The sequence below is a fragment of the Macrobrachium rosenbergii genome, chromosome 8, assembly GCF_040412425.1.
Source record: "Macrobrachium rosenbergii isolate ZJJX-2024 chromosome 8, ASM4041242v1, whole genome shotgun sequence".
Taxonomy (NCBI): domain Eukaryota; kingdom Metazoa; phylum Arthropoda; class Malacostraca; order Decapoda; family Palaemonidae; genus Macrobrachium; species Macrobrachium rosenbergii.
The window spans coordinates 31,919,468-31,927,345 of record NC_089748.1 but is presented as its reverse complement, the minus strand read 5'-3'; the positions used below and the strand labels follow the sequence as shown (position 1 = coordinate 31,927,345).

The 7,878-nt window shown below is 39.0% G+C and overlaps 1 protein-coding gene and 1 pseudogene across 2 annotated transcripts in view; one reads left to right on the top strand and one right to left on the bottom strand.

The window, feature by feature from the left end:
• LOC136840657 (threonine-rich protein-like) overlaps window positions 1–250 on the top strand; it is a 112,447-nt gene extending 112,197 nt beyond the window's left edge. For both annotated transcript variants that reach the window (XM_067107366.1, XM_067107365.1), the window contains one exon: window positions 1–250. This exon is cut by the window's left edge and continues 1,018 nt beyond it. The gene's annotated coding sequence lies outside the window, so the exon portion shown is untranslated.
• A 1,798-nt stretch (window positions 251–2,048) lies between these two features.
• LOC136841100 (piggyBac transposable element-derived protein 4-like) lies at window positions 2,049–4,297 on the bottom strand (annotated as a pseudogene).
• Window positions 4,298–7,878: the final 3,581 nt, after the last annotated feature.

Sequence of the window (7,878 nt, the reverse complement as noted above, 5' to 3'; positions counted from 1 at the left end):
TGTAGGTTGTAGAAATTCAGTAGAATTCGTGATAAAGTTAATAGATGTAATTCTCCAGTAAACCTTTGTTGAAAGTTCTGTTAGATTTAGAAAGATACTGATGAACTTCGTAATGTTACCAATTGTGAACAATTGATTAGATTTATGTAGACAAGTGACAGAAAATTGTATTTTTCATCTGATGTAAAATGTATTCAAAAGATATCCAAGAAATGTGGTACTTTTGTAAAATAAATATTAGAAAAAGAGACTCCGTGTTTTCCTCTCGCCATTCTGGATGAGTCTAGACTAGAGCCTCCGGTACTTCGGTGATATTGATTGGAACTCCGCTGCTCTCCCATCAGGTTTTGTGTGCATGTTTGACTTAGGCCCAGGAGATGAAAAGGGAGCATTATATTTCTAAAACCACGACGATGGAGGAAATGTCACCCCACAGGTAGCGTCTATAGGTGCCTGTTTACCCTGCGGTAATCTTGTGCCATCCAGTATTTTTAGCGGTTTTGTTTCGTTGGTGTGTGGGCGGGCTGAAACCCTTCTATAGGTCTAGTTCCGTCCGTCGGATTTATAGGTCTATATGTCACATCGTAATAGAGATGGAACGTATGGTTTTATATCCCTAGAGGCTTTAGAATCTTCGGAACTAGAAATGGAGTATGATTTGAAATCTCTAGGAGCGTTAATTTTTTTATTACTTAATATAGTTTTAATGAAAGTTCTTAAATGCTTTTTTTTTAATGTTCCTGCGCCTGTCCACTAGACTCAGCTTAGTAGTTTTATTTTTCAACTGCCAAAACTTCTTGAACGAGACGAGACGAGGTTTCTAATTTAGCATAACAGTTTGTGTTGTGTTACTTTTCCAAGTATGAATCAATCATTTTATAAGATATATGGAGTCATATGGACTGACGAACACAAAGAAATTGAACCAGCATACGTTTCAACTGTAGTACTTTAGTCCATAGTCAAGAAGACGGAAGAACTATAATGCACGTGTTTTTCATTACACCCACAAATATTATATATATATATATATATATATATATATATATATATATATATATATATATATATATATATATATATACATACATACATACATACATACATACAATTACTTGATATTTAAAGGCCTGCTACATCTTTTCCTTGATAACAATGTATTCATTTCACCATTATAACAATGACAACTATATTTTCCGAATTCCTGAGTTAACATGGCGAATAATTGCATATTTCTATCGACAAAAATAACCAAATGTAAACGGAGAGTGATATTTAGAGACATAACCGAATCATTATCCTCTCAGGAACATTCAGCCTGTCGAATAAATCTTCCGTTGTACTCTGATATTGGCAAAAGAGTATTATGGTAAACAGGCTTCGTTGCAAACAGGAATGACGGACGAGCTCTTCCGCATCCACCTGTCTGGTCAACTCTCTCTCTCTCTCTCTCTCTCTCTCTCTCTCTCTCTCTCTCTCTCTCTCTCTCTCTCAAGCAACAGGTGGTGGCAGCGGTGTGTCCTCCCGAGTAGGTAATGTCTAGACCGCGGGATATTGGAGGGAATTCGCCAATGAATGTCGTTTTCGTCGTGGTCCTAACCAGTTGTGGTTAACCCTAGAACGGTAACCCTCCATTTCCGTAACATGAAAGGTAACCCTGGGTGAATTTCACCCGGTAATTAAATAATTAAAATAAAATACTTATCCTGAAAATCTTGTTATTTGGAACACATACGAATGAAATATAACTCCTTCTCTCTTATTGAGGCTATTATAAATGAAATCCTCCTGTAAATCATATTTTTATTTTTTTTTCAAAAATACAGAAAAAAAATAGACTTTTCTTGGAGTACTTTACTAATTAAATTGACAAAAAAAAATGATTTCCGAATTTTGTTTTTTTGTTGGTGTAGAACTCTCTACTGTCATGGGACTACGTGCTGGCTGAATCCCATCTCCCAAGCTCGTATACAATCTGTATGGGAGACAGACAAAAAATGGTAAATTTTCAGTACATACCAAATTAATTTTTCTATTCAACACTTGCAGTATGGCAAATTATGCTTCAAATGACTCAAAGTACATCAATGAAACACATACAGTACTATATATACACTCACCTGTTAGATACAGTCACCACAGACTGGATACAGATGCCGAGGACACATCGGCTTGCGCTTGTTGCATCTGTGATCGTCTTCCTATCGGACTTGACCGGGCACTCACAACAGCACACCAATGCACCGCTGCTGGCTGAGAAAGATGTCCCTGGTGATCCTGCAGCACTGCCTGGTGATGGTACATTGCAGACAGTGGTGATCAAGGACTCAAGGATCGGGGCAAGGGTAAATCCAGCCGTGGCGTGGCCCATGGGGTGATTAGGGCCTTCGAGCTGCAGCATGAATTTCTGGCGTGATATGACTTTTCTGTTGCCCCCTCTTTCATATTCTCCTTGTATAAAATGTAAGAGTTTACATTGGCAGCATTCACCATTCCATAAAAAGTACAGAGTGGCCAACGTCTTGTTTTTGTGAACAGGAATTCCCGGAACACATCTGGTCAAGCGTATCAACGCCTCCTTTTGTTGAATTGTAGAATTCAATGATCTCCGGTTTTCCTTTAGTGCCAATGTTGGGCTGAGTGTGCTGAGATGACAGGAGCAACACTAGTTTCTTTGTTGTCTTGGATGTATCAGACACATATGACACCAGAGTCATTTCCTTTGTGTACAGGAAGGCACTTGATCCACGCTCTCTTGTAGCTTTGTCCGTCATCTCCTTCGGTATCTCCTTCTTGTTGGCCGCACTGTGCCAACAAGAGTCATCTACAGTTATTTAGGAGATCTGATACCAGGGGAACAGAGGTAAACCAGTTGTCAGTTGTGGAGCGTTCCTGTTCCATGGTAAGGCCTCTACGTTAGCTCTGGGTAAACTGATGGCCGAGTGTAAGGCCGCCCTTTGGTTGAGTCCCCTGCTTCCCCAAGTATGGGATGCCACCAACCAAGTACTTGGACTTGCTATCATTGATGAGAACGAGCTTGATTCCATACTTAGCCGGCTTGTTGGGAATGTACATACGGAAGGCAGCGGCCTGAATCCCAGTAGCTGCTCATCAACAGTGAGGTTTTCATGGGGACATACAGTTTGCCACATCTCTCAATAAAATGTCCCATATTTCCCTCACAGCAGCAAACTTGTCAACCTCTACTTGAACCTGTCGCGTTTGTGGAGTCATCAAATCTTAGACACCGAATAAGGAACCTGAACCGAGCCTCGGACATTGCCACACTGTATAGACCACAACCTGTATCCACGCTCCACATTTCACTGGTGGGGATGTGTTCATCGCACTTCAGGCACTGATGATAAGTACACCCAGCAATGCTTTGACTTCTAATGGCACAGTGGGAGCAAAAGTGGCTGATCTTCTTTTATAGTTGGAGGCAAATGTATCAATGGCCTTGTTAGTCCACGTCACAATCACTTGGATGAGATCATCATTGAAAAATAAACTGAAAGCTTCCTCTGGTGACACTGCATTCCTTGCCGCCCCTGGAGTTGGGCCAGGAGTAAAAGCGCTCACGATGTTCCTTGTGGGAGTCCTTCGTTACTTGGGGTCTCGACCGACAACTCCACCTAAACTTACTAGGGGTGGCAATCGTTGTAGTCTTGAATGTGGCGATGGGCGAAATATCACGCTGGCGCCTTCTTCCCATCAGTGGCAGCAGGAGTAGCTGAGGTAGAAGCGATAGGTGTGGGGACGTCGGTAGGAATTGGGGATAGAGAGACGGTCAACAGAGGTACAGACGGGGCGTTTGACTGGTGTAGAGGCTACCCTTTTCCTCTTTTCTTCTTCATGCTCATCATCCCGTCATCTTCTTCCTCATCAGAACTCTCATCTCCTGGTTCAGGTAAATATTCTTGGTTTCATCACTATCATATAACAGGTCCACATTCAAGTTCATCAATTTCATCATTATCACTTTCAGAACCACTATCTTCACAAATTTCTGAGAGCCCCAGTTGTGTTCATAAGTTCAGACAGTTCTTCATTTGTGTATGCCTTTTGCTGGTCATGGCTTATTCTTTATAATTCACTCACTTTTATTCACTAAATCTTGCCTGAAAAAGAAAAAAAAATATTATGCAAGGTTTACAAATAATATGTCACATTCAAGTTCATCAATTTCATCATTATCACTTTCACAACCACTTCTATCTGCACAAATTACTGAGAGAGCCCCAGTTGTGTTCATAAGTTCAGACAGTTCTTCATCTGTGTATGCCTTTTTCTTTATAATTCACTAACTTTTATTCACTAAATCTTGCCTGAAAAGAAAAAAAAAAAATATTAGGCAGGGTTTACAAAATAATACAATAATAGTAACACTGGGAGAATTCCACCCATTATGTACAACATGCGGGCACAGTAACCCTGGGAGAAATTCTCCCGAAATGCGTTCTAGCCAAAACCAGCCGAGGCGCGGGACCACACCCTTCACCAACCAAGTCAGATAAGGCACTGAAGGTACTGAGCCACTGGGTCCCTCCCCAACCCCTTTGGGTACTACGTCATTGCCAGATTCAGTTGGGTGAATATCTCCCCAGGTTACCATTCTAGGGTTAAACAGGCGATTCTTTCATTGAAAAAAGATTCAGACCCACTTGTTTTTCGCTCGGATTATTTACAAACGATGTTTTCGTATCATGATTTAACGCAGGAAAAAAAAAAAAACCTCTTGCCTGACTACGTTGTTTCTCTCTCTCTCTCTCTCTCTCTCTCTCTCTCTCTCTCTCTCTCTCTCTCTCTCTCTCTCTTCCGGTTAATGCTCCTTCGCTTTTTCACGGAATAAGCCAGCTGTGTTGTCCATTAACTCCGGGACAACGGTCTTCCTCGCCATTGTCACAAATTATCCCCGTGATGGGATGTCTTAGACATGTTATAGGCCTAATGCCATTTTTCATTTGAGGTATGTCTGACAATCCAGGTTATCAGTTTAATAGAAAAGAATAGTTGTCACATAAGTATTCACCCTGTTTATAACTATAGCTATCTCTTCTTTAGTACTATTTGAACTGTTGTATTAGTGCACCTTGTAACAAACCTGTCAGAAGTGACGAACGTGTTATTTACTATCTTCTTTTTTGTGATTAGCAAATTTACTCTGCTTTTTCCTGTCTGCTGTGATATGTAAACGTAGGCCTATCTGTCCTCTGTTTGCAATTACTCAAACTCACTTCTTGTTTTCCTCTCTGTCATTTGCAAATGTAGGCCTATCCTTTCTCATTGCTATGTGGTTTGTAAATGTAGGCCTTGCATTTTTTTTTTTAGCTGCTAGGCATAAGATGGGTGAAAGAAGAATGAGGCAGTTAGTTAGCTAACCGTGGTAGGGAATATTTTAGAAAGTTAAGTATTAGAGTAATGTAAAATGTGGTTTAGCCACAATTTTATTTTGATAAATGTACAATTTTTCTTACTATAGCTTTAATATCATCATATTACAATAATGATTTTGCACTATATTAACATAGTGATTATTACAGATTATATATTTTACATTTTATTTCTTAATAGTATAATTCTATTCCGATAAAGTTGCAATTATTTCTTTCATTCCGGTTACGCAAATTCACTCCCGTTTTCCTGTCTACGATTTGCGTCTCACGACAAACCAGGAACTATAAATAATATATACTTCGGTTTTCTTCTTCATCTCTCCTCCATCTTTGTCACCAGGAGAGTTGTGAAACCTTCCTGAAGGGGAAATAATAATTCCTGTTTCTCTCTTTTAACGGGAAACGCCACTGTCATTACCGCTCACTTCGCGGTTAGGCCTAACTGGATTTTAATGGTGTGCCGATGAGTACTCTGTCACTTTCCCTTTCATTTGTTTTCGTAATTTTGCTGTTTCTTGTAGGTGGCAGATTCGATAAACAAAAACAAAAAAAGACAGAGGCCTAGGTTTTATAGGCTACTGAAAATAACTGCTTTTAGTTCTCGCACTTTTTTCTGTCCGGACTTTTTCTGTCCGCCCTCAGATCTTAAAAACTACTGAGGCTAGAGGGCTGCAAATTGGTATGTTGATGAGCCACCCTCCAATCTTCAAACATATCAAATTGCAGCCCCCTAGCATCAGCAGTTTTTATTTTATCTAAGGTTAAAGTTAGCCATAATCGTGCCTCTGACAGCGATATAGGCCAGGCCACCACCGGGCCGTGGTTAAAGCTTCATGGGCCGCGGCTCATATAGCATTATGCCGAAACCACCGAAAAATAGATCTGTTTTCGGTGGCCTTGATTATAAGCTGTACAGAAAACTCGATTGCGCCGAAGAAACCTCGGCGGATTATTTACTTGTTTTAAATTTATTTTACTAAGAGCGTTAGCTCGAATCCCAACGTTTTAATTATTTTATTATTGATTCTTTGTAATTATCATTATTATCATTATAGTTTTTTTTTACTTTTCGTGAGTTGAAATTAGTAAAACACCTTAAATGATCCAGTTATGCAAAAAAAAAAAATAATAATAATAATAATCACGGAATTCATGCTACAGTGGTTGTATATACGCTTTTCCATTTCTATTTTATTTATTTATTTATTTATTTATTTATTTATTTATTTATTTATTTATTTATTCATATTTCCATTGACTTTTCATGTCAGAATAGACATACTTTATTTTCCCACCTTCAACAAATTTTACAGCACCCATTTGGTTTTAAGCAAACAATTGCATATATATATATATATATATATATATATATATATATATATATATATATATATATATATATATATATATATATTATCACTACAAAAATATATTATTATTATTATTATTATTATTATTATTATTATTATTATTATTATTATTATTATTATTCAGAAGATGAAACCTATTCATATGGAACAAGCCCACCAAAGGGGCCACTGACTTGAAATTTAAGCTTCCAAAGAATATTAAGGCGCTCATTAGGAAGAAGTAAGAGGAGGCAAAGGGACATACAGAAAGAAGAGATCCCATTTATGAAAAAAGAAGAAAAAATTAATAAATTAACAAATAAATAAAAATTTATTAAAATCCAAGGAGAACAGTTTTAGGGTAGTGATGCATTGCACCTTCGCTTGAACTTCTGAAGTTCCAACTGCACGACATTCTCTGGGAGGCTGTTCCACAGTCCAACGGTGTGAGGGATAAAGGACCTCTGGAACTGGGAAGTTCGACAGCGAGGCACATTTACTGCTTATTGGTGCTGCTGTTCAGCGAGTCTGGTTGCTCTCTCTCGGCAGAGAAAGGTGATCAGGGATCAACTGTGAATGTGGAAGATCTCTGTTGAATTACAACTTGTGAAAAAGTGACAAACGGACCATCCGTCGATGGTCGTAGCCATGCTGCTAATATTAGGAAACAGAAACCTACCACCACGAACCACTCTATCTATAAGAGATAAATCTCTGTCAGAAGCAGACATCCACACCGGAGAACAGTATTCTAGTAAAAGGACAAACGACTAGAACAGGTTGCATTGATTTTATCACCGTTATAAATATATGAGGCCTTCCGAACAATACCGAACTTTCGTGCGGCATTTGCTGACACTTTCGTTAGATGTTTCTCAAAAGTTAGATGTGAGTCAAAAGTTACACCGAGAATAGTTAAAGCTTCAGACTCCTTCAGCAAAGTTCCATCCACCTGAAGGGGAAGATGGGGTGGGAAATCTGTACGAGATCAACTAATCAATAGTGTTTTCGTTTTACTGAGATCAGCCTCATACCCCACCGACTGCACCATTCCCTGATCCGGTCCATGTCCCGACTGTGGCTGAGGGCAGCTTCATTTCTCAAAAGTGGAGACTTGACTACACCCACAAGTG